Below are 27,317 nucleotides of genomic sequence, written 5' to 3'. Positions count from 1 at the left end.
TACCTGCCACCCCACCTGCGACCTGTAAATCTGTAACCTCAGGCCTAGGTCACAGAGCCTCGTGACCATATTTCTGAGTTGGGGTTGATGGAGAGTTCATGACGGGAGAGTTTGACAGTAGTGATTCGATTATATATTCGAGTGTATCATTGTGAACATTGACATCATTGTTATCAATATTAACACCACACTCCACTCTATGATATTACACAGTAGAACACTGCACCTGATGCTATTACACTGTACACCACTCAAATCTCTGTCACTCCACTCTATGCTCTTCCACTGTACGCCAGTCCACTTTAAGACACTCCACTAAATGCTACTTCACTGTGCACCACTCTACTGTATGCTTTTCCACTGTATGTTGATCTACTGTATGACATCCTAGTCTACACCACCCCACTGTATGTATCTCCACTGTACGACACTCCACTCTATGATATTCCCCTCTATGCTAACCAACTCTACACCACTCCTCTGTTAGCAACTCTAATATACCCTTTTCCACTGTACCCAACTCCATTGTATGTCACTTCACTCTATGCAATTCTACTATACCACTCCTCAGTTTACCCCAATCCACTCTATGACACTCCACTCCACTGTACGCCACTCCACTCTACGCTATTCCTGTCTACAAAACTGCATTCTATGCTACTCCACTCGATGCCATTCCACTGTATGCTATTTCACTCTACACCACTCAACTCTATGCCATTCCATTTTTGGCCACTACACTATAGCTATTCCACTGCGCAACACTACAATCTGTGCCACTCGACTTTATAACACTCCATTATACACTATTCCCCTGTATGCCACTCCACTCTACACCACTCCAGTGTATGCTGTTGTACTGTATGCCACAATACTGTACCCCACTCCACTATAGGCCACTGCAGTCTGTGCTGCTCCACTGTATGGTATTATACTGTACCACACTACACTATATGCCACTCCACTCTTTGCTATTCTAGTGTATACCACTACACTCTATGCCAATCCACTCTACAACACACCAGTGTATGCTATTCCACTTTATGCTACTCCACTGTACACCACTCCACTCTACGCTACTTTGCTGAACCTCACTCCACTCTACACCACTCCACTATACTCTATTTCACTGTATGCAATAACGCTCTACATCACTCACCTCTATGCTATTTTACTCTATGCTGCTCCACTCTACCACACTGCACTGCACTGCATTGCATTTCACTACACACTACCCTATTCCACTGTACACTACTCCACTATACCCCACTCCACTCTACGACACTCCAGTCTAAGCCACCCTACTGTACTCAATTCAAATCTATGCCACTCCATCGCACTCCACTTGATGCTCCTCCACTTAACACCACTCCACTGTACATTACTGCAAGGTACACCAGTCCCCTCTACAGCACTCCACTGAATTCTACTCCACTATACTCAACTCTATTCTATGCCACTGCAGTCAACACCCCTCTACTCTATGCCAATTCACTCTACAACACTGTGCTCTGTGCCATTCCACTGCATACATATCACTAATCAACCCCACTCCACTCTGTGCTATTCAACTCTATGCCACTCCACTGTACACCATTCCACTATTCGTTATTGCAATGTACGCCGCTACACTCTATACCACTCCACTCTACAAAAGTCCACTGTACGTTATTCCACTCTAAGCACCTCTACTGTATGCCAATGCTCTCTATGCCATCCATATGTACCCCACTCTATGTCACTCCACTATATGCTGTTCTACTGTATGCAGCTGCACTCCACACCACTCAGCTCTAAGGAAACTCTATGCCATTCTACTCTACCATTCTGTGTATTCCACTCCACTGCACCCTTTTCCACTGTATGCTACTCCACTATAACCTATTCCTTTCTAAGTCACTCCACTTACGCTACTCCACACTATGCTATTCCACATCTAGTCTGCCCTACTCCACTATATTCCACTGGACACCACTCTCCTCTATACCACTCCACAGTACGCTATTCCACTGTACTCCACTCTACTCCACTCCAGTCTATGCCACTCCACTATATGTCACTCTCCTGTATGCCACCCCACTTTATGCTATTCCACTGTATGACATGCCAGTCTACCCTACTCCACTCGCTGCTACACCACTCAATGCCACTCCACTCTGTGCCAAAACACTGTACACCACTCCACTTTATGCTATTCCATTGCACACCATTCCACTCTGCTCCACTCCACTTTAAGCCACTCCACTCTATACCACTCTATTCTACCGCACTCTCCTGTATGCCACTCAACTTTACCCTATTCCACTGGATGCCACTCCACTCTACCCCAGTCCACTCTATACCACTCTGCTCTACACCCCTCCTCTCTAGACTATTCCACTATATGCCACTCCACTCTATACGATCTCACTGTACCCCACTCTATGCCACTCCACTATACACTATTGCCCTGTATGCCACTCCACTCATAACCACTCCACTGTTCCCTATTCTAGTGTATGCCACTCCACCATATGCGAGCCCACTCTACAACACTCTACAACACAAGTGTACCATGTTTCACTCTACGCTACTCCACTTTATGCCACTAAACTCTATGATGCTCCACTGTGCTCCACTCTACACCACACTACTATATTCCATTGCACTGTACTCAATTACACTCTACACCACTGACCACTATGCTATTCTCCTCTATGCCACTCCAATCTATGACACTCCACTGCACACCACACCACACTATGTTATTCCACTGTACACTACTCCACTGTACCCCACTCTATGCAACACCACTCCACTGTACGCCACTCCACTCTATGCTACTCCACTCTAGGCTATTTCAGTTTATGCTACTATACTGTAAGCTGTTTCACTGTGTGCCACTTTCCTCTGTACCATTCAACTGTTCACTATTCCACAGTACACCACTCCACTCTTTGCACCTCCACTCTTTTCCACTCTGCTTTGCACCACTCCCCTGTACGCTCCTCTGCTTGACCCTATTCAACTGTACGCCACTCTACTCTTCCCCACTTCACAACCCTCGACTGTATGCTATTCCACTAAAACCCATTCCACTCTACGCCACTGCAGCCAACGCCACTCTACTGTATGCCACTACATTCTGTGATACTGTGCTCCAAGCTATTCCCCTGTACATAACTCCATCTGACCCCACTTCACTCTGTGCTATTCCACTCTATGCCACTCCACTGTACACCACTCCACTTTACGCGATTGCTCTGTACGCCGCTACTCCTGACACCACACCACTCTACAAAATTTCACTGTCAGCTATTCCACTCTGCGTCACTCAACTGTATGCCACAGCTATCTACGCCACTCAACTGTACCCCACTCCACTCTGCGCCACTCCACTATACACTGTTCCACTGTATGCTACTACACTCTACACCACTCCACTCTAAACCACTGCATTCTATACCATTCCCTCTACAGCACTCCCCTGTATGCCACTCCACTTTACCCTATTCCACTCTAGCAACGCCTCTCCACTCTACACCACTACACCATATGATATTCCATTATATGCCACTCCACTCTACGCCACTGCTCTTTACGCCACTCCAGAGCACCCCACTCCAATCTCTGCCAATCCACTATCCACTATTGGACTATACGCCACTACACTCTATGCCACTACACTCTACAACAGTCCACTGTACACTATTTCACTCTATGCCAATCCATTGTACGCCATTGCTCTCTATGCCACTCCATTGTACTCCATTCCACTCCACTAAATGTGTTCATATCAATGTGCACCAAAATCATGACCGGCTCCAAAACAGGTGGCAGCATGCGTGGGCATTCAGAAATAAGTGTGCTTGCATCTAAACGCACCAGGACTCCGACCGGCTACCACCACCAAAAACATCGTAGATTGCCACTCGGACATGGTGAATAGCACAACAGTGAAGATTAACTCCTAGGGGCCGATAATGATGTCTGTCATAGTTTCCTCCGACCGACATCATCGTGGAATCGGGACCGACCAATCTCTGGCTGGCTGTCCTGGTCGGGAATTACGATGCGACTGCACATGGTGCGGTCACATACTTCCATTTCTCTATGGGAGCTTGTGGGCATCCCTAAACCTGCCATAGCACAAGCTCCCATAGAGAAATGGGAGTTTGTGTTCATAACTGCATACCTACATAATGGTGCCTGTCACATGATGCAGGGATCAACAGGGGGGCACCGTAGGTGCCCCCTTGCACCCCATCCGAAGGCTGCAAAGAGAAGAGGGGCCTGCTAGGGGACCCCAACTCACTTTCCCACAGGCTTTCCATGTCGGAAACCCCAGCATGGAAAGCCTGTGGGAAACCGAGCATCGCAATCTCAATGGCGGAAACGCCGTCCATTGGGATTATGGGCCGGTCTCCGACTGGCCCCCTTTGGAATCCAGCCGGAGTAACTGGCTGGTTTAAATTCCAACCGCCTAGATTGTAATTAGGCGGTTGGAATTTAAACCAAAGATCTCGGTTAAAAAGCCTCCGACATGAGGCCGGAGGCTTTCCGACTGACATCGTAAAAGGCCACTTAGATGTAGGAGTAGCTCTTCAATTTCAGTAGATCTACACAAGCAAACCTAAGTTTGTGGATCATGCCCATTACCTTCGATCAATCTCTTTTCACAGTGGTCTTACCAGTCAACTTTATTTGCTCCCTGATTAGGTTAAATACTTTTTTTTGTAGACTTCCATTTATTATGGCCTGCATTACAAATCACAAAAAGCATCCATCATATATAAGTTCATCTGTGGCCATAAAAGTATATTCATATTCATGTGCAAATCTTGCTTTTCCTTCAGGAAAAACAGAATCCGGACAGTGAATTTTCCAAAAAGAATTTGGTGGCGACCACATTGAATCTTTTTATTGCAGGAACTGAAACAGTCAGCACAACCCTCAGATATGGGCTCATGATAATCCTGAAGAATCCAGAAATAGAAGGTGAGACCACCTTGAAATAGAAAACAACATACATTTCTCTGAAAGCATTATTTTTAGGTTGCTAATATGTCATTCAGTAAAAACATTCAGCATGGAATCATTATATCACGCCACGTCACAGCAATAACACATCTCCCTCATCTAATGAATACAAGGAGTGAAAGAAAGAGAGAGAGAGAGACATAGAGAGAGAGAATTGTGTCACTTGGGTTTAGTTAGTGGTTCTCCTACATTCCTGCACATGTTCTTTTAAGAATAAGAATGCTGTTAATGGTGGCTAGTTTTCAAAGCTGCTTGAACATACTATAAACAGTTGTTTATTCAACAAAGTCTGTAGAAAGTGCATACAGTGCTTGACTTTGGGTTCGATACTCACAATAATATCAACAAACTAACAAATAAACCTTTAAACACCTGCTCTTTGGGAAGTCACCTAACCTATCTTTCCCCTTTGCTCTTCGCAGGCATAATAATTGTCATTTTGTCAGGCATGGAGACCCTTCCAGTCCACTCGCTTAGAATTTATTTATTAGCACTTTTGTAAGAATAGCTAAGTACTTTGTAATAATTACCAATTTCACGCAAAATGGCTTAGTGCTCAGCATGCAAACAATATGCAAGAACCATTCGTCTTGTTAAAAAACAACTGTGCAAAATATGGCATGGTGTACCGTAATGTTTTTATATGATGCAGGTTCATCTGAGCCGGCCATTTTTTTTGTGGGGTGTTTTTATTGGAGTTAAAGACTGTGTTATTTGGTGTGTGGGAGAGATTTTGAGCTTTTGTCTTTCTTCCTATTTCTTGGCAAATTCATCCTTCCATTTTTGTCTAATGGTTTTAAGCTGTTTTCCTGTGTGATGATGGCTTGAATGTGATCTTCTTGACCCTTCTTCCACAGCCCAGTACGGCTGTTCCTTTACCGTTTGAGTGGATTTTGATTACGTTCGGTGTTGGTTTGGCTTATTTTCAGCTCCCCACGGCTCTCTTTTGAGTGGAGGGAGCTGAAACTCTCACATTTCCTTCCTGCTGGTCTACCACATCTGCCATTTTGGACGGCTGCGAACCAGCTGATACACATTAGGGCCGCCCCTATTTAGTTCCTGCTGGTGCCGACGGGCAGCGGACCTATGCAGTGGGCGCACCACTGGCGCATCCAAGGCACGCCTAAGGCAAGCTAGTCTGCACCCATCTGCGCCTGGATGGCCAGTTGAAATCCGAGGCTAAATGTTCAAGGGTAAGACAAAACTCACCCTCACAACTTCTGGAGCTGCGTTCTAATGATCAGTATGGCGCATGTACTGCTAAACTTAACTTACTGGACTGTGAACTAGGGCACTGCCAACATTGTCAGTTTAATCCTACAAATGCATGAGATTTTACCCCAGGGACACTCAGGCCATCCCAGCTGTCGGTGGTGGGTAGAACCTCTAAGGATAAGACCAGGGAAGGGTTCCCTTATAAACCACAAATCAGAAATCGCAATTTTAATTCAGACACTGGCCCACAATTGCCTATTTATTTCTGAGACCTGTGCCAAGGGAGACTCTGGTCCTGACTTGGTATATGTAGTCCCTCCTGGGTACATTATACTTCAATGTGATTGTCTGGGCTGGAGGGGGTGGCTTACCCTTAGTTGCTTGCAAGGCTTTTAGCTGTACCCTTAACCCAGTGGAGAAGAGCATAGTTATCTCCTAGGAGGCAGCTTTATTTGGGTTTACGGTTTCAGCTAACTACACTTTTACGGGACTCTTGATATATCACCCTCCAGGCTCACGAGCTAATTTTGCGGGGTTTGGTGCCAGACCCTGGAACCATATTTGAGTGCCACCCAATGCACCATTTTAGGAGATTTTAATTTTAATTTCGATGACCCTCTAAAAAAGGACTCAGCCCTCCTCCTGGAACTTATGTCCAACTTTGGTTTTGAACAGCTGGTGCGATCCCCCATGTACACGGCGGGCCATGCCCTAGATGGGATTTTCACAAATTACAATATTTTGGTCATTGGGGAAGTCCAGCCTCTCAGATGGATTGATCACTGGCTGATCCTGTTTAAGTTATTTTTCTCCTCGCCCCACTACTGGTGTGAGCCTGATCTTTCCTTGGCATCTACGTTGTAGGAATTTTAATAAGATAACAGCAGAAGGATGAAAAGTAGCTCTGGAATCTTTATGAGCTGCTAGGGACAGTTTGCACTCCCCATCGGCTTTCGTGATTGGGTTAATGCTGCCCTGTACATTGTTGCTACCTATAAAACCAGGACTGGAAAAAAAAGCAAACCCTAGGCCCCTTGGAATTCTGCAGAACTCATGCCCTTTAGGCAGGAATCCGGCAGACAAGAGCAGATCTGAGAGGTAACCCATATTCCAGTGAAAAAGAGAAAAAGAAAGAACTTCTTAGGAATTATAACCAGGCCATAGTACAGGCCAAGGCACACTTTTTTACAGAGATGATTAGATCTGCTAATAACTCCTCTAGTATGCTGTCTAAAGTAATACCTGAATTATCTGAGCCTCCAAGCCTACGGGCACTTAACTCCTCCCAGGAGTTTTCTGACAAAGTTGCAGTCTATTTTTAAGAAAAGGTTCTTAGCATCATTCAAGATCTCGACCCGCCTGTGGTAAAGGAAATCATCTTTGATAAACCCGCTCACTGTCCTATGAGAATCTTCTTGCTGACTTCCCCCAGATACTCAGCAAACCAAGGATCTACTGCTGAGTTTAAAATCAGGTGCCCCCTTGAAGGTGTGTACGCATGCCATACTTAAACTGGCTCCAGAGCTGATGGCCAAATTTCTATGCAAGGTGTTCAACTGTATGCTTCAATCTGGAATTTATCCTGTCATCTGGAAGGAAGCGATTATCAGATCGCTTCTTAAGAAACCCAGCAGGACCTCTAGGACTTGAAGAATCCCCATCCTATTTCTTTACCTTCTGCTAAAACCTTGGAAAAGTGTATCAACCAGGAGTTGTTTAAATGTATTGACCCTTAGCGGATTTTGGATCTCTCCCAGGATGACGATTGTGCTGGTTACAGCACAGAGACTGCCCTTATTGTGGCTACCGACAGCATCTGTGCCGAGGTTGATCAGGGTGAGGCAGTGATCTTAATAATGCTTGACCTCTCTGCAGCATTCAATACCACCTCCCTGGCACGAATGGTTCCGTGTCTGCAGTAAGTGGGGTTCACTGGGACAGCCCTGCAGCTTCTCCACTCATTTCTGTCCAACAGGGCTCAAATCGTCAGTTGTGGAGGCGTCAAGGCTAAGGCCTTTAGTCTTCCCTGTGGGGTACCACAGGGCTCATCACTGAGTCCTACCATTTTCAATCTCTATGTGGCCCCTCTAGCATTGCATTCTTTTGGCTTTTAAGTGCGGTCATATGTTGATGACACGCAAATTATCATCTCCATTTCTATTATATTCCATCCGAACTGCACCAGTCAGTCATCATTGCTCTGGTTACCTCACAGCTGGATAAGTACAACGTTCTGTATCTGAACATCAACAGTTCCTCCCTTAACAAACTGCAGGTATTACAGAACGCGGCAGCTCGTCTCATTCTGAACACTACCAAGCGGCACTCCGCTATGGAGGGGATTTGCTCCCTACATTGGCTTCCTGTCAGAAAACACATCGTTTTTGGAGCTTTGTGTCTGGTTTTTAAGGCCCTGCATCATAGAGCCCCTCCCATTTAAAGTCGCTTGTTCAATGGTACATTCTGGGGAGGCAACTGAGACCCTCTTTTCTGAAAAAACGTATAATCCAGAGATTTCGTAAGACTAGATGGGGTGGTTGCTCTTTTTGGGCAGCAGCTGCCAAACTATGGAACACCCTACCCATCTACATTTCAGATGCAGACTCTTTTATGGCCTTTAAAAAACATCTGAAAACTTGGCTCTTTACATTTTAGTATCCTTTTCCTGGCCTTCTCTCTTCTGCTGATCCCCTTGCTCTGCGATAGCACCTTGACACCTATGGGTATTAGTGCCCTCTACAAGTTTTATCCTTTCCTATCCTGTTGAAGATTCAAAAACAATACCAAGAGTATTAACACTTACGATAGAACATAGATAGCAATATTATTGCATGTGATTAAAATGAAACTTATGTAAGAGAGAAAATGTTTATTATTTTATATAAAAAGGAAGAAAGGATAAAAAGAGAGAAAGAATAAGGGAGCAAACAGGAAAGCATGGGAGAGAGAGAAGAGAATGAGAGAAAGAGAGTAAGAAATAAATATTTAATTAAACTAATGAGGAATGTGAGGACATATAAGAATTAAAGGAAACCAATATAAATCCAATTCGATCTTCTGGTGTAACGCTAGTGAAGGGACATTATGTGTTTTGTATTTATCATGAATAGAGTTCCACCATGTTAATAAGGATCATTTAGAAGGATCTTTCCAACAAGTAAGTATTACTGTGAAAGCAAGTGCAATGAAACTGTCAAACAGCAGTGGTTTGGAAGATAGGTGTTCAAAACCAGGCGATAAAGATTATCAGAAAACAGTTTGAAAAGTTAATGGTATATTACATTTGAAGATCATTAAACATTTACACCAAATAGATTTCCAAAAGTTAAGAACATGACAACAGTAATATAATAAGTGAGGGAGTCAGTCAGTCAAGTACTTTTATTCGGCTAGAAACCCCCAAAAAAACCAGACAACAAACACAGATGCATACTATCCAGTGAACAATACGAAATTGCAGAGTTAAAATGCACATGATTCAAGAAACAGAAGGCAATTTCATGTCACATGAAACCTAATCACTTATTATCACACAATTCATGGATAAAACATTTTAACAAACCTACTTGGAATAAGCACAATAGACCAAATGACTCAAGCAAGAAATACAAAATATGAAGGGCTCAAAGCCTGTGGAAATTCTGGCGGTCCATAAACCGCGATAAAAAAAAAATATAACAGCATAGCAAATATACTAAGAATCAATGTGCTCTAAGAATTGCAAACTTAAAATGTGTTATCTGAGACCAGGTAGGCACAATAGTGGGCATAAAAACGGCTGTCCAGGAGATGTATAAAAAACTCAAAAATAGCATCAAATGGGAGAGCGATTGCTTGGAAGTGTTATCGCAAGGACATCAAGTTAAAGTAGAGAATCTGGTGCCCCACTGAGGTAAAGCTACCAGAAAGTACAGGGTGCCTAATCTAAAACGAGTCCAAATAAATCTATATTTAGGGTTCACTCTCGACAATAAATATGATTCCATCCCTTGTCTAGTTCTATCTCCAGATAATGACCAGCTGTTTTCATAGATAAACTATTAGAGAATGTAGCTTGGTTTCTGTGTTTGTAAAAAGAGATTTCACCAGGTTCTTTGAGTTGTTATCAATTTCATTCGATGAAAGAAAGAAATTTTGTAAACCGGTGAGCGCTCTCTTAACATTAACTCACCAACAGGAATCCATGTGGTCTAGCCTAATGCAATCTTCAAGAAGTGATCAGAAGAATTTGGGGTATGGAAAATGGCAGCTCTTGAGCCAGAGGCGACGGGGCGCAACCTTAACTATGTCCTCCAAAAAAGTTAGCCTTAGTTCTAGATGGCCATTATGAAAAGCAGTATTCTTGTGAGATGCCAGTAGACTGTACAAAAAACATACTCTCTTGGTTTGCAGACTCCCTGGGGAGACGTAGCCCCAGACACCAGCCCCATATGTACCCAAGGGTTCCTTGAACATTTCGAATTGCTTGGACGGTGTTAGCAATTTTGCAAACTCTCTGGCTCAAGAGCTTGTCCTATCTCAAATTATCCTCCAGCATAACCCCAAGATAGTTCAAATTCTGCACCTTGATGATTGGTATTCCACCAATATTATATTTATGTATGCAAATATTTTTTTGACCACAGATCATTATATATGATTTTTGGTGATTCATTTTTAAGATTTATTCCTCCAAAAATTATTTCAGTCAAGGAGCAACTGCAACCCATTTGCTATACAAGCAATTAAAACCACATTATCCGCGTAAAGTAAAAACGGGGACTGGGTGTCTCCCAACCATAGGTAAAGTCTTACTTCTGGTTACCAACTCTGATTCGAGGGCGTTTATATAACAAAAGAAATTAAAAAACGGGTTGAATTGCGACCTTGTCTAACACCACTACTAGAATTAAAAGGGGGGGGGGGGTAGTATTTGCCATTTAAACCAAACTGAACTAGTGCGGTCGTTCCCTAGTGCAAGCACTTCAAAAAGTAAATCAAGGCATGATCGGTACCTGCCTTGGCCATGGTATCCCATAACGTGGACCTGTCAACCAAGTCAAACGCGCTGGAGAGGTCCATAAACACCATATGAAGGGCACCACCCCTGGTTTGAGCATATTTCCCTGATAACAGGTGCTAGTTTAAGTTTGCTCAACTGTACTAAACCCGTGCAAAAACCATATAGCACTTCTATAAAGATATTATTTTTCTCTGCCCATTCTTCTAACCTTTGGAGCACTACTCTCCCTAAGCTCTTTACAGAAAAATCAAAAAAAGGGATGGATCGTTAACAAGTTGGCTGGCTTTTGTCCCCCTTTTAAAATATCGGAATAATGGTAGACTCCTTCCAAGAATTTGGGCAATTATGTCTTATCGCAGCACGTAAAACAGGTGTTAACATAGGTGCCCAAAATGTGGGATTCTGTTTGAAAACATCTATGGAAACCCCATCTGGCCCTGGCGCCTTTTCAGCTTGGGATTCTAAGATAGCTCTTTCTACTGCACACACTTCTAGAGAGTTACCTAGAGCAAATATATTATCAAGAATGGGGTGCTATATCAGTTGCAGTTTGCAATATATGGTGCTGAGCAAAAATATTAGTGAAATGACAAACCCACTCCTCAGCAGGAATATGGCATTCTATTCTGGGTTGTTTCTTGTCTGGGAAGAAAGATCGATTTAGAACTTCCCAAAAAGCCTTAGAGTCCCTGAGTTAAAGGCAGCTTGCAAATCATCCCAAGCCTGCCCCCTTATCTCCTGTTTTCTCTTAACTATGGTGGCCTCATAAATGAGCCTTGCCTTTCTAAAGTCCTCAATATTATGAGGTGACATGCTGGTTACCACTTTTAACTGTTTAAAGGCAACCATACAGGTGGTGTTGAACCATTTATATAGGGGGAGATCCATTGTCTTGGTGACTAACATACTAGCTGCCAACTTACAAAAGACATCAAAGGTTTTTAGGACATACATGCCTTTGCCTCCTCGGAAAAACAACAAATGACTTCAACTTGTTTTATGGTAGTTAAACTTTCCCAAAATTTGGCATGATCTACACTTTCCCATTTTATATGAATGCCTTTGTTTTTGGTGGGCTGTAGATCGAGAGAGAAATTAGACTCTGATTTGGCCTGGGGACATTTTAAGCTTACAGCGATAGGGTTGTGATCACTGATACTGGAGGAGAGAATAATTGATTCCTGAGTAAACAGGGCTATATGCTGTGACAACAGAATAAAACCTTTTGTATGATCTTTACCTTTACCTATAAGGGTTAGCAGATTGAAATCAGGACTAAAAAGTAAACTTTGTTGATAATAATTTTATTCAGCACAGCCCCATATGGAGTATGTGTAAAGGGTGTTAAAATTTCCCCTCGCCAATCAGTAACCCCACAGATACGGTCTCCACTTAGGGGACAACTCAGGATGTTAAAGTCACCCATCCAAATAATGACCTGCCTAGCTGAATGGTTCTCAAGAAAATCTATTATAAAATGATCCATCTCAGCAATTAGGTTAATGGGATGATTTGTAAAATATTAAAACTAAAAATAGATTACAGGACAGCCAAAAAGCCAGAAAATAACAATCACATAATTTGACATTACAGGGGTGCCCAGCAGCTCTTTAACTTGTAAATTGTTAATACTTATAAAGATAAGAATTCCTAAACCCCCAATCAATCTGCCTGATGTGGTGGGTGTAGCTGCTACATAAAAGGATTAAAACCATTAATGAGAAAAATTTCAAGAACCCAGGTCGCTTGGAAACATATAATATCATAATTATTGATCAGTTGCAACTAATCCTCATTTTCCAACTTTTTGATGACCCCCTCTATATTCCATGACAGGAAGGGAAGATAGCCAGGCCTGATGACACCATCTTGGGCAATAATTATATTTGGAGCCTCTTCTCTATGAATCTCTGAACCAGCAACAGGGGGTAATGATAGGGAAGAAAATGCAGGGGAATCCGAAGACACAACCAATCATTCGACATCCAACATACTAGAAAGGGCTGCATATTGTTTTTTATGAACAAAAGGGGAGATAGGCTGAGTGACAAGGTTGGAATCTAATCTGGGCATTTTGTGGCCCATTGCTGGTAGGGAAGACAGTCGGTAAAAGACGCTCATGCTAGCTATTCACTAAATGATCCAATCAATGCAATAATAGGTTCACCAACCATGGATTTCTGAAATTCACCACTAATCAATCGCTGCTTGAGGTTTTAGGAGAGTAACCAAGCCAGCCCACCCTTGTAGCCATAAGGATTTCATCTGCTAAATCAAATGACCCTCATGAATTTAACTTGCACCTGTGGCCAAATTTAATTTTTGAGCTATGCCAATCTTTGTGCACGTCCATACTCACAGGTGGGACACCTTCTAATATGCAACGTGTGGTGTACACTCAGGGAGTAGTTGCAAATGATCCACACACTCTCGGGTCATAACCGTATTACCCTTTAAACTGGCAGACTGAGGAATTTGGATAGAACGCGGTTCTTGGGTAGGTTTCAAAGACTTTAAATGTATAGACATGTGAGGAGCAAGCTGAAGCAATAGTTGATCAGTGGGAATAAAATAAGGATGAACATTCACAAAAGAGGACAAGCCATTAGCGTGTGTAGCTTGAAGGAACTGAGGCGGAGGAGGGAGTTGACGAGCATTATGGCATAGGTCCGTGAGACTCTAAACTCTGTCCCCAAGGGTCTTGATCTGTGTGGAAACATCAGGCCGGAGATCCTTCACCAAAGTCTCCAGATGGTCAAAAAAAGGTATACACACATCATATAGTTCCGCCCTAATGTCAGGCTTAATCAAGTTAACCCTTTTCTGCGCTAAAACATTGGGCTTAAAGCGTGGCCTTATGGCGGCATCAATGACCTTTTAGTATTTTCATTGTGCCTTTCTCTTAGATGGCACGGATTTCTATACTTTATGTGCGGCATGAAAGTATACGCCACTGCTGGAGTGCAGAAGCACTTATCAGTGCCAGGGCAGCATGCTGCAGGAAGTGGGTATCAGTGCCTCCAGGCACAAGGAAGTTTAGATCCTGCAGTCCTGCTATGCAGCCCCCAGAGTTAATGTGGCATGAAAGTATAATAAGTAAGTCATGGAACTGTTACATGTGGAGCATGACAAATACAATGAAGAAGCAAATGTTTCTAATTTAGAAATTCATTCTGGGGGGGCGTGGCCAACGCCCGAGAAGATGGCGGCTCGACCGTGACTCTCTCGCGACGGCGGTGAGAAAGACGAACATGACACAGCCATTGCCTGCACCTGGATCCCTAGAGTAGCGGTTTTGCGCTCGGAGCCATTACAGCTTCACCGGAGTTCATTTTTATCTCTCGTGGTGCCCCATGAGGACCGCTACATCTCAACCGCGCTAACGCGCTTCAGTGACGGGAGCACCCGCCATCTTATATCGCGCCTGACGTTCCTCGGCGCGCAACGAACCATCACCGGTAATTACTATATTCGTGACCGGTAGTCACCTGATTTCCGTGTGAATGTTTGCAATAAGGGCCACTGGTAACAAGCTACTCCTTTCTTTCTGAATGCTTGTACTTTAAAGCGGCAGTTTTCTTTTCCTGTCAGCATTTCTTTATATGAGGAACTGTCTACCTTCAAGGCTCTATGTGCCACCTACACCCCCTAAATGAAGTAACTTCATGCAGATACCGGATTTTCTTCTGTGATTAATGCAGAGTGAACTTTATTTACTAACCAGCTGCTCTTCTGGTGAATAACTGGGCTTGTTTTCCTGCTTGCCATGCCGTGAATTCTCCTCAGCCTCTCCTACCTAGTTGGAACAGTTTGTTTTGTTTCTCAAATTTTCTATCTATATCAGGCATTATTTCAACACAAGGTGAACATAACAAATAGTACTTTTTAACACTGTCTGACTCTCAACATTACTGAGGAAATGTTATTTTGAATTATGGTTGAGCCCTGCAGAAGTTGATATATATGCCTGTAATTTTTGATGCATTATTATAGTGGCGCTGAGAAGACGTTATTGGCGTCCTAGGAATATGACAGAGCGATATCCCTGAAGCTGGAGCTGACGCGACGAGCTTGAGTTTACAAGCTGTTTCTGATGTGTGGATAATCGGGGATGTACTTCGCTAAAGTTTCACGCACCCTCAAGAATCATAGTTGGATGCTCCTCGAGGAAATGATGTGTCGTTTTTACGGGCGTAAACACCATTTTGGAGAAGAGTTTTTCACATTCAGGCACTCTATGAGGGGATTTTCAATTTCAGGGTTATAACCATGTCTCCTCTCACACCTCTTAGTATTTTTGCATGACCAAGCTTGCTTTTGCTTCGGCTTAACATTGCCTCGCCCTAGGGTGACTTCAATCCACCTTCTGCATTTGCCTGTTCTCTTGGATTCCAGATCTCCTATATTTTTCATTATTGTCCTATTGTTTTCGTCCAACGACTTCCTGGCTCCTCATGGGGAAACTCCGGAACTCAGATCTGGCTGCCTCCTCTCAATTGCCTGTGGACTCGGATTCGGATCCTTCTCCTCAGGCCATGGTAGATACCACAATACCAAAATCAGATTTGATACGAGGAGCTATCCCCAAAGCACGCAACAAAGGGAAGTTGCCATCCTCTACAGCCTCCTCTAAGCGCTTGAAAAAAGATCCTCCTTCTCCAGGAAGTAACTCCTCATCAGCTTCCATGGATCTCATTCTGGAGGAAATTCGTGCACTTAAACCTTTTATGGAAGCCACAACAAAGAACATGCAGGCTATGCAGGAAAAATGGTCGTCCCTGGAATCGCGTGTTCAGACTTTGGAAATTTCCGCAGATTCTTTGCAATCCTCTTGCTCCCATATTCCGTCAATGGAGGCGGAGATACATCTTCTTAAACGTCAGACAGAGGATTTGGAAAATAGGAACCGTAGGAACAATCTTCGCCTTTATGGCCTTCCGGAACTCACAGAGGGGTCAAACCCCACCGTCTTCTTCCAATCCTTTCTTGCCAAGATCTTAGATGCTCCAGCCTTATCTTCTGTTAACATCCAAAGAGCCCATCGTCTTGGCCCGAGGGTTGCTAGTAAGCCCAGAGGTGTCATTATGTTATTCCTGCAATTCACAGACCTTCTACAGGTCCTTTCAGCCGCCAAGCTCAAGAAGCAAATTATGTGGGAAGGTCATCGCCTCTTTCTTTCACAAGATGTCTCCAAAGCCACTGCGGATCGAAGAAAAAAGTTCCTGGACATGCGGCCCCAGCTACGAGCCCTGAATGCTAGATATGGACTACTACATCCTTGTCTCTTTAAGGTCACTTATAAAGATAGAACAATCACGTATGAAGACCCGACAGCCCTGCAAGCGTTTCTCCAACGGCATGGCCCAGATGTTATGGATGTATCCAGACCTGGTTGACAAGTTTTGCTATTTCTTCCTGGATTTCGTTATGTTATGATTCTGTTGTTTTCTCCGTTATAGCTGATGTTGAGTATCTATTACTGTCTTTTATTCTGACAGCAGGTTTCACTCTCATGTATCCCCTTGATGATTCATTTGTGGTTTCCTTGTGGCACATCTTTCCCTTTAATTGTTAATCTCTTTTGTCTTTATGGTCACCTTATCCCTTCCTCATATCCCGATGTGATTTGCCACTTTCTTTCTACTGCGTTTTTTGGATCCTTGGTATTTGAGGTTTGATGTCTACTCTGGATGTCGTCGTCGTCGTTGTCTCCCGGCGTCCCCACCCCATCCTCGTTCTTGAGTTTTTCGTTCTGTAAGTATGTTCTTCAGTCGTTCGTCTCGAACTTGTACTGTCTCCTTGTTGATCTCTGTTTCTGTCCTTCTTTCTACATCTGACCCCTTACCTTTTTCCCTTTTCTCTCTTCTTCCATCTTTCTTCACTTTCTTTCACCTTCTCTTTCTTTCTCTTGCTCCTACCTTTCCTTGGACTCAATATTACATTCATAGAGGTTCTTCCCTTCTTTTCCTTTCCCTTTCTTCCTCTTTATCCTCTCTCCTTCTGCTCTTTCACCTTCATCAATTCGTTACAATTTTCTTAGTTTTTTCAAGTTATTTTTATGTCATAATAAGCATGTCGCTAATAGTTGTTTTTTCTTGGTTGTTCCATTCCGTGTTACATCATGGAACGTTAAGGGTTTAAACAACCCCATTAAAAGGCAATGGGTTTTATCACATTTAGCGAGACTTAAATCCGATGTTGCCCTCCTTCAGGAGACTCATCTCTCGGACTCGGAGGCTCTGAAACTCAAGCGTTGTTGGGTGGGTCATGTTTTCTGCTCCCCCACAGTTTCCAAGAAAAACGGTGTTGTGATTTTATTACATAAAAAGTTAAATGTTTCTTCAATTTCTTATGAATGTGATAATGCTGGCCGATGGGTTATTGTTACACTGCATATAGATAATATTCCTATTACTCTTTTTAACGTGTATGCCCCAACTGGAATTGACAGATTATTTTGGCCCTCTATTTCAACTAAGCTGTCCTCCCTTTCTGGAGATTACATACTCCTCGGGGGAGATTGTAACCAAGTTGTTGATCCCTTCCTCAATCGTCATTCCAATGTTAAATATGTCCCTTCTAAGATGCACTCCCAATTTGTTAACACTTTTCAAAACAATGCTTTGATAGATATTTGGAGATTATGTAATCCTGCTCTGAGAGAATACAGTTTTTATTCCCCCCCCATCAGTCACAATCCCGCATTGACCATATCTTCCTTAGCAAACCCCTCTCACAACACGCCATTCGCTCGGATATTGGTTCCATCCTAATTTCGGACCATGCTCCAATTCATGTAGATCTGGACCTACTTCCCTTTTCCCCTCACTCTGGCAGATGGCGTTTCAACAATGCTTTACTTTTGGAACCAACTTTTTGTTCTGACTTTAAAGCCTTTGCCACTGAATTTTTCCTTCTTAACAATACCCCTGATTCCTCTTTTGTCACTGTCTGGGATTCTTTTAAAGCAGCCTCTAGGGGTTTTATTATTAATTTTGTAGCCCGACGGAAGAAGCTCCGAGTAGTCGAGTCCGGACGTATTTTAGCTACTATTAAGACCCTAGAGCTTGATTATCAAGCTTCTAAATCTGAGGCTTCTCTTAAAAAGCTTATTGATGCGAAACTCTCCTTCAATAAATTTACAACGGACGCGGCTTCCAACCTTTTGCTAAAATGTAACTCTAGATACTATGGAGGTAAGAACAAGATGGGGAAACTTCTGGCAAATTACTTAAAGATAAGGAAGAAGCGAACAAAGATTGAATCCATTAGGACTACCACTGGGAACTCTTGCTTAAAAGACAAAGACATTCTTTCTGAGTTTGTTAAATTCTATGACAATCTTTATACCCCCGAACATATCCCGGAGACCACGGATCTCCTCTCATATTTTCACTCACTTCCCTCCCCCCCGGCTTCTCACGTTGATTTTACTGCCCTAGAACGGGACATTTCGCTTTCTGACATCTCCCATGCTGTTTCTAAACTACGTCATGGTAAATCTCCAGGTCCTGATGGCTTCACTATTGAGTTTTATAGTCACTTTGCTTCTCTACTTCTTCCTAAACTATTATTATTATTCCAATCCTTCTCTGCAGCGGGCTCTTCAAGTGGTTCTTTCCAACAAGCTTTAATCTGTTTGATTCCCAAAGAAGATAAGGACCTCTCGTTATGCAAAAATTACAGACCAATTTCCTTGGTCAACACGGATTATAGAATTTTGGCTAAAATTCTGGCATTACGCATGGATCCCCTCTTACCTGATCTTATTGGCCCTGAACAATCAGGTTTTATCAAAGGTCGTCTCTCATCTGACAATTCCCGTGTTTTTCTTAATATTCTTAGTAAGACTTCCTCTATGTAGCTTCCCTTCGCGGCTATTTCTTTGGACGCGGAGAAAGCCTTTGACGGAATTGGGTGGGATTTTATGTTTCAAGCTTTGCGCTGGATCGGCTTTTCTTCCAAATTCATCTCTATTATTTCTTTACTCTATTCTAATCCCCAGGCTTCCATTTTTGTCAACGGGATGACCTTGGATTATTTCTCGTTACATAGAGGAGTGCGACAAGGCTGTCCCCTTTCCCCTCTACTTTTTGTTTTAGCCTTGGAACCCTTCCTTACCAAAATTCGTCTGGACAACAATATTTCTGGTTTTAAATTTGGTTCGCATCAGGTTAAACTCTCGGTCTATGCTGATGACATTCTTTTTTACTGCTCTGATCCCGTTTCCTCTATTCCCTCTTTTCTCCAACAGGTGTCTTCCTTTTCCACGGTCTCTGGTTATCGCTTAAATGCTGATAAGTGTGAGATTCTTCCTTTAAATCCCATTTGTCAAAAACACCTTTTTTCCCAAACAGGTTTTTCATGGCAACCATCAAAGATCAAATACCTGGGTGTTTGGTTCGATCCTCTTTTGTCCGATACGCTCAAATTCAATGTTGATTATGTCTTCAAGAAAATGGACACAGCTATTCAACGCTGGAATCCGCTTTTTCTGTCCTGGTGGGGTCGGCTCAATTCTATAAAAATGATGTTATCCCCCCTTCTACTTTACACCATTTCCATGCTTCCAATACACATTCCAGTTTCCTTTTTTAAACGGATTGATTCTTTGCTGCTGAAATTCTTATGGAATGGCAGGCGGTCTCGGATAGCTTTGGTTTCATTACGTAAGGATAAGGCCCAATCTGGCGTGCGCTTTCCGGATTTCAGAGAATATCATCGGGCTTTCACTTTGAAACTATCGACCCGTTGTCTCTCTTTCGATCTCCCGCGCTATCCACCGGTCTGGTTAAATATGGAATCTTCCTTTTTATCCCCCTTTACTTTCCGCGAGTTCTTGTCCTTCTCATCTTCTTTAGTTCGCTTTCGTACGCCTGTTATCTCCTATTCCCGTACTCTTCTTCTCCCTTACATAGCATCGTCTTACCCCTCCCTCCTTTCTATTCACAACCAACCGATATGGCACAACTCTCTTCTCAAAATCCGTAATCGCACCATATTTTGGAAGTCATGGCATTCTCGAGGATTGTGTTGGATCTCTCAATTACTTTCCCAGGATACCCCACTTCCTTTCCAGGAACTTCAATCCAGTTTCTCACTGCCCTCTTCTGCTCATTCGCAATATCTTGCTCTTCTCCCAGCTCTGTTTTCATATCTCCATTCCTTAGTGCCTCTTACCGATATTCCCTCGGACCGCAAAGCTACTTCTTTATTATTGGAGGCGTCTCCTTCAGCTTCTGCCATTTATAACTCTTTTCGTCACTCCCTCGACAGATCAAAATCTAAAATTGAGGATACATGGGAACGGGATCTTTCTCAGGATTGGCCAATACCCCTCTGGGACAAATTATGGGCTAAGCTTCATAAGACCTCTAGAGCTGCTAACACTACCCAAACCTTATATTTCATTTATAATAGAACTTTATGTACTCCACTTGCTTTATCCCGTTTTTCATCAAACACATCCCCTATTTGTTGGTCCTGTTCATGTCCTATTGCAGATCTTAATCACATGTTGTTTGAATGCCCCCATATCTCCAAATTTTGGCGCCTAGTTTGGACGCAAATACAAAAGATATTCCAATTTCAAATTCCCTTTTCCCCTCAACAAGTTTTTCTAGGTTCCCTATCACCGTCCCTCCCACGATCTCCTTCCCATTATTTATTACTTGACCTTTTAATTGCTGTGGCTTTTCATACCATTACTTCTAATTGGAAGCAGGCTGCAAATGTCTCCTATCAATCTTGGTGGAATGCAGTTTGCTTCCATCATCGTCTAGATACTAATTACGTATCCCCTATTTCCTTAGCAATTAAGCGTGACCTAATTTGGCTTCCTTTGGTATCCTATCTCTCCTCCCTTGCCCCAGTTCATGTCCCTCCAGACCCTGACACAGTTGAGGTGCGTAAACCACCATGATTTCCTTGTTCTATATTGCCTTTCTGATATGATATTGCGTTCTACTATATTATATGGTATTTTTTGTCACTTTACGGAAGTTTGTTTCTGTAGACCTCATGCTTGTTTTGTTTGCTTTTAATGAGAGTTTTTATTGAACTGCTTATTCTCCGTACATGCTTATCACAATGTCTTTACCCCTCTCCCTTCCCCCTCTTTTCCTTTCTTTATCTTTTCAATAAACTCAAACTTAAAAAAAAAAAAGAAATTCATTCTGGGGTAATGACAGCTCTATTGAAAACAAAAAATAGAGATTGCGTAATATGAGCAGCTTTATAGGTATTAAATGTTTTAAGCCAGATTTTATGCCAGAATTGTGCAGAACACAAGATGGAAAGATCAGCTTTCCATTATATTTCAAAGGAGCTTTTAGTTTGAACAGAAGATGGTGATAATAATTTGGTATATATTCTGACCGCATTAGGAATAGAGTCAAATGATACCCAAAGGTGTCAAAGGCAGAGGTGCAATCAAATGAGTTGGGAATTTGTGTATGAGAAAAAAGGAATGGAGGGCAGAAGAGATTAATTCGTATTCTTTAAAAAAAGAACTAGGTAAGTGATATTTGATTTGCAATTGTGGAAAAGGTATAACATAATTATACTTATAGTGAATGCCCTTTTCCTTCTAGTGTTTAAAGTAAAAAGATTTATTATGAAATTTGAGAAACTTACTATACCAAATTGAGGAGGATAATAACATTGCTAAAAATTGAGATCAGTCGAAAATAGTGTATGCAACAAATGATGGGAGTAGTGTAAAGTAGGATTGTTGGATATAAAACATCTTTGAACGAGAAATCATTCAAGATGGATCATTCAAATTTAATCCATCGTGGAATGAGTGAGTCTTGAAAGTCATTAATTAGAACATGAAATTGTCTAATCAAAAAAGCAGAGTGAGAAAGCTTAAAATCAGGGAATCAAACTTCTTGTGTTTAAGTTTAGAAATGACATTATGTGGATGTTTATTGTTCCAAACGAATTTTGCTCAAATGTAGTTGCTTTGTGAAAAGTAATAATTAGGGATCTTGAAGTGTAGCATAGAGATTGTATAAAGAACATGTGGTACAATCATTTTAATAGCATCAAGTCTACCCCACCATGACAAATAAAAGTAAACCAAGAGGAGAGTAATGTTTTTAATTTTGATTTTAGAGTATTAGAATTATGACTGACTGTGTTGGAGATACCAGGAGAAAACCAGACACCAAGGTATTTAATTTTGGAGGTACACCTTGTAAAATTAGTATCGACAAACATACATTGATAACAAAGGGAATTCAATAGTAACACTTCAGAAAAATTAAGGTTATATCCAGAAATATTAGAATATAGAACAATTTGTGGTAGGAAAGGGTCCAGGGAGATCAGGAGATTAATCATGTAAATGAGAACATCATCAGCATAGGCAGATAATTTAATCTCTAGGGAATTGTTTGTAAATCCGGAGGTAAGTGTATTACAACAAATATGTTCAAGGAATTACTCTAAATAAAGGACAAAAAGTAAAGGGGAAAGGGGGCGACCTTGTTAAGTACCTTGTTGTAAAGTCAAATAAGGGCCCTTTACCTGTCAGGCAGGACATCGCAGCTCAGCAAGGTGACTTGCTGCACTGCTCTGCCTGACTTTTTCTCAAATAGGCCTCTTAGATTCTAACTAAGTAGATAAAAGGAGTATAGTTCTGTTGACCTTAGTGACAACTATGATGATTTAGCATTGTAGTAAAATGTAACAAGTAGAATTAAAGACAAAGCACCTCTTCAAATATGACTGCCCTTGCTCTCCCCCATACCAGACCATGGAAGTACAGTGAAATTTAATTGTTGCCCTTTCAGAGTGCCCTCTTAGGGTATAAAGGTTTTTAGCAAATTTAAGTGAAAATCTGACTTCAACATATACTATTTGACTACGTTTTTCAAAATTGTCTCTGAGGGAGAATACCTCCTAATCTCCCTTTCAGACAACTTGCTTGCTCCTCTCTCTCACCACTATCCAGTTTGGGCATTGTACATGCATTCAGTAGGTGGTGCCATTTGATAAAGTAGGTGAACCAGTAGTAAAAAAGAGCGGCGACGTCCTAAGAAAGGTTTGGGACACCTGTGCTTATTTGTGTGTGTGATTTTTTTTCAATTAAGCACTACATCAGAGTAGTACCGTGTGATCGGCCAAAGTCGCCCACCATGTATGGAGGACCGAAGCAAGATGCCATACACCGAAGCAGTAATCCATGAGATCCAGCGCTTCATTGATATCGTACCACTGAATATACCATTTTCCTTGAAACGTGACACCACATTTAGGAAATACTTCATTCCAAAGGTAAATATAAAATATATAGGGAGCATTGTAAACTTGTAGTCTGAAAACTGGCTTTCTGAAAAACTAAACAATGTGGGTAAAGGCATGTAGTATGCTCTGCCTTGATATGATGAAAATATTGGTAGTCTCAATTTAATACCCACTATTCATAATAGACACTTATTCAATTACTTTTTTGTATGCTATGTAGAGACTCAAGATTGCTTTGTTAAGTGAATCAAATATCTAATCAGTTTCCTTAAGTAGCAATTTGAGAACATGTTTAAAATTATAGACTCAAAGTCGAATTTAAAGGTGGACAGTAAAGGGACATCTGTCAAAAAACACAAATATCTGAGAAGCCAACTTCTGCCTTTCCCCAACCACCTTCACATTTAGATACTCCCTTGCAGTGGGCCTGAAGATGGGTGCAAACCCAACATAGGAGAGTTCAATTGTGGGGCAGTTCCTCCAATACAAATTTCCCCAGATGTATTTTCAGTTCTGGCATGCAAAGCAAACCATAGTGATCCTAGACTTAAAAATTCTTGAAATGCCTCCTTGCCTGGAAGTTTCTGCTAGGCCTGGCCGGAGTTCATGGAGTTCCAATATGCAGAACTCTGCAAAGTGACTAAAAAACTGCCGTGTTACGCGGAGTTCCGCAAGTGGCGGAGATCATTTGGTCACATTGTTCGCAGTGATTTTCAGTGCCGGGTGTTTGTTTTTTGCTGTAACAACAAGAATGGCACAATGTGCAGTGCAAGAGGGCTCCACTTCTTTTCTGGTGCTCGAGTAGATGTCCTACTCGAGCGGCTGCTTTCTCAACGCGAACAAAAAGTTTCTCAAAGTGAGCAGTCGTGACCATCCACGACCACCTACGTTAAGAAATCTGACCATCGCGTTGAGAAATTTCGCCGGGAGGTCGTTTTTTTCACATGCACTCACCAACTTGATGATGGCAAGCGCGAGCGAGGAAAAACTCGGCTCCTTTTTTGGAACTCTGCATGCTCCGCAGAGTGCCGAAAACTCTGCAAACTCTGCAAACGAAGCAGAGATCACCACCCACGCCTAGTTTCTGTCAGTGCATGGTAGACATTTCAAGGATTTTTCAACCCAGGACTGCCATGGTGTTACTGTCCTGAAGAAGGACTCTCATGTTGGAGTGTATCTTCGGTAAACACATATCAGATGACTGGTACACTGTGCCTGTGTGGAATGACAGATCTGTTATCATGGATCATTTTGCCCAGAAGCGGCTCTTGCCATGTAAGTTAGGATCATTTTGAGAACCACTGCTACTTAGGGCAGTACATGAAACACAAAAAGGTGATGGTAAGCTGCTTGTAATGGAATGGCAATGGCTCCAGGTAGCATCCCAGCACACTGTTCTTTTGCTCACCAGGACATCTCAACACAAGCAACCCAGACTTATTGCAATCACCCTCCAATCACCTTTTGTGTGTGTTAGGTACCGCCCTAAGTGGCAAAGGCATGCCCAGACATGTGTGCCATGCTCACTGTGTCACCAAAACCAAGCTGTACCAGGCTGATGAGCCCAGAACTAGGGTGAAACCAGTTCTGGGTTGCTTGTGTTCCAGTTCAGGGATGACCTGGCTTTGCAGTTTGGGTTTGACAGTTACAAGGAAGAGGACTGTCAAGAATGATTTGCATATGGCTGTTTCTACGAGGTGGCGTGATGAGCAAAACAATGATATGTTGGAGTGCTACCCTGAGCTATTGCCAGTGGTTAGATTTATTGCAAGCGGCCTACCATCACCTTTTGTTTGTTTCATGTACTGCCTTTAGTGACATGGGTATGCCCAGATGTGGGTCCCATGCTTACTGTGTCACAGGAACCAAGCTGTACTCGACGGGTGAGTCCATACCTATGGCTAAACTGGTCCTGGGTTGCTTGCGCTCCAGTTAAGGGTGGACCTGGCTTAGCAGTTCGGGCTGGACTGTTCCCATTAGGTTAGGAGCAGGGACAAGACCGAAGTGGCATTGTGAGCAAAATAATGATGGGTGGGAGTGCCACCCATAGCTATTGGCAGTGGTTAGACTTATTGCAAGCAGCCTCCCATCACCTTTTGTGTATTTCATATACAGCACTAAGTGGTATGGGTATACCAAGACATAGAGCCCACGCTCAATATGTCAATGGAACCAAGCTGTTACCCAGCTGCTGAGCCCAAAATTAGGGCAAAACCATCCTCGGTTGCTTGTGTTCGGGTTCAGGGAGGACCTGGCTTGGCAGTTCAGTCTGGGCATGGACAAGACTGATTTCCATATGGGTGGTCCAAACTAAGGTGGCATGGTGAATAAAAGCATGATGGACTGGGGTTCTACCCCAGAGCTATTGCTAGTGGTTAGAATTATTACTAGTGTCCCATCACCTTTCATTTATATCATGTACTGCTCTAAGTGGCATGGGTATGCCTAGACGTGGGTCCCATGCTCACTGTGTCACTGGAACCAAGCTGTACCCGGCTGATAAGCCTATAACTAGGGTGAAACCGGTCCTGGGTTGCTTGTGTTCCAGTTCAGCAAAGACCTGGCTTGTCAGTTCGGGCTGGAATGTTCCCATGAGGAGCAGGGTCAAAGCTGATTTGCATATGGCTGGGTCCAAACAGAGGTACCATGGTGAACAAAAGAATGATGGCTGGAATGCTACCCTAAGCTATTGCAGGGGTTATACTTATTAGAGCAGCCTCCTATCCCCTTTTGTGTGTTTTATGTAGTGCTATAAGTGACATGGGTATGCCCATTTGTGGGTCCCATGCTCACTGTGTCACTGGAATATAGCTGAAGACCCAATAACTATGGAGAAACCGGGCCTGTGTTGCTTGTGTTCTGTTTCAGGGAGGACCTGGCATGGTAGTTCGGGCTGACCTGTTCCCATGAATAGCCGGGTTAAGGCTAATCTGCAATCTTAGGTGTCATGGTGAGCAAAAGAATAATGGGTTGGAGTGCTACCCTGAACTATTGAATTGGTTAGACTTATTGCAAGCAGCCTCCCATCATCTTTTGTGTGTTTAAAATTCCATGACTCACATCGCCTCCCATGCATCTATGTGTGCTTTCAGGATCAATCCGGTGGTCTCAGCGGATGGTACCTCAGGTGGCTGCATGGTGTGGCATTGCCTTAGGACAGGCGCTTTGTGTGGCTAGTGGGTGAGAGAAGAGAAATCAGGATTGTGCAAAACATGATATCACTCTACCATTTAGTAATTGGTCTGCTTGACAACTAAAAGTCCCTCATGGAGGATGAATCATGCATCACTTGCTGCCAGGAAACATATTTTCTCAATTGCATTTATATACTTTCATGACCATTCTTACAATTACTCTTGCTTTTCATCACTCAGTCATGCTTTTAATCAAAGACTTTAGTCTTTCTACTTTCAAGACATATGTGCTCAAAAATGTCACAATCTAAATGGAACAATGTCCTTAGGATTTTTGTTCTACTGTGTAATTCACTTTACTGTCTCATATGTTCATACAGGGTATGGATGTAATCACAGTACTATCCTCCGTGCTCCATGACCAAAAGAAGTTTGGAAACCAGAATGTTTTGACCCCAGGCGTTTCTTGGATGACGACGGACACGTGAAGAAATATGATGCACTCATGCCGTTTTCTACAGGTATTCGAATTTATCTTCAACAGTACGAACAGCTATAGAACTTCTAGAGAGTATTGGATGCAGAAGTCAATAATCAAGACAGAAAGTGCTTAAATAGCGGATTTCTAGTTTGACTGGTGGAAATTCTATATGTCACTCTGGGGAATTTTCTAGGCTCTTCAAAAGTGTCATGGG

The 27,317-nt window shown here is 42.6% G+C and overlaps 1 pseudogene across 1 annotated transcript in view; it reads left to right on the top strand.

The window, feature by feature from the left end:
- LOC146798117 (cytochrome P450 2C16-like) overlaps positions 1-27,317 on the top strand; it is a 592,094-nt pseudogene that overhangs the window by 371,247 nt on the left and 193,530 nt on the right. The window contains exons 6-9 of the transcript XR_014968608.1: positions 4,836-4,977; positions 5,156-5,175; positions 23,351-23,518; positions 27,003-27,143. The product of XR_014968608.1 is annotated as a cytochrome P450 2C16-like (transcript). The remainder of the gene's footprint in view (positions 1-4,835; positions 4,978-5,155; positions 5,176-23,350; positions 23,519-27,002; positions 27,144-27,317) is intronic.

This window comes from Triturus cristatus, chromosome 9 (assembly GCF_964204655.1).
Source record: "Triturus cristatus chromosome 9, aTriCri1.1, whole genome shotgun sequence".
In the NCBI taxonomy this organism is placed as follows: domain Eukaryota; kingdom Metazoa; phylum Chordata; class Amphibia; order Caudata; family Salamandridae; genus Triturus; species Triturus cristatus.
Note: the sequence above shows the minus strand (reverse complement) of the source record. Positions and strands in the feature narration are given on the sequence as shown.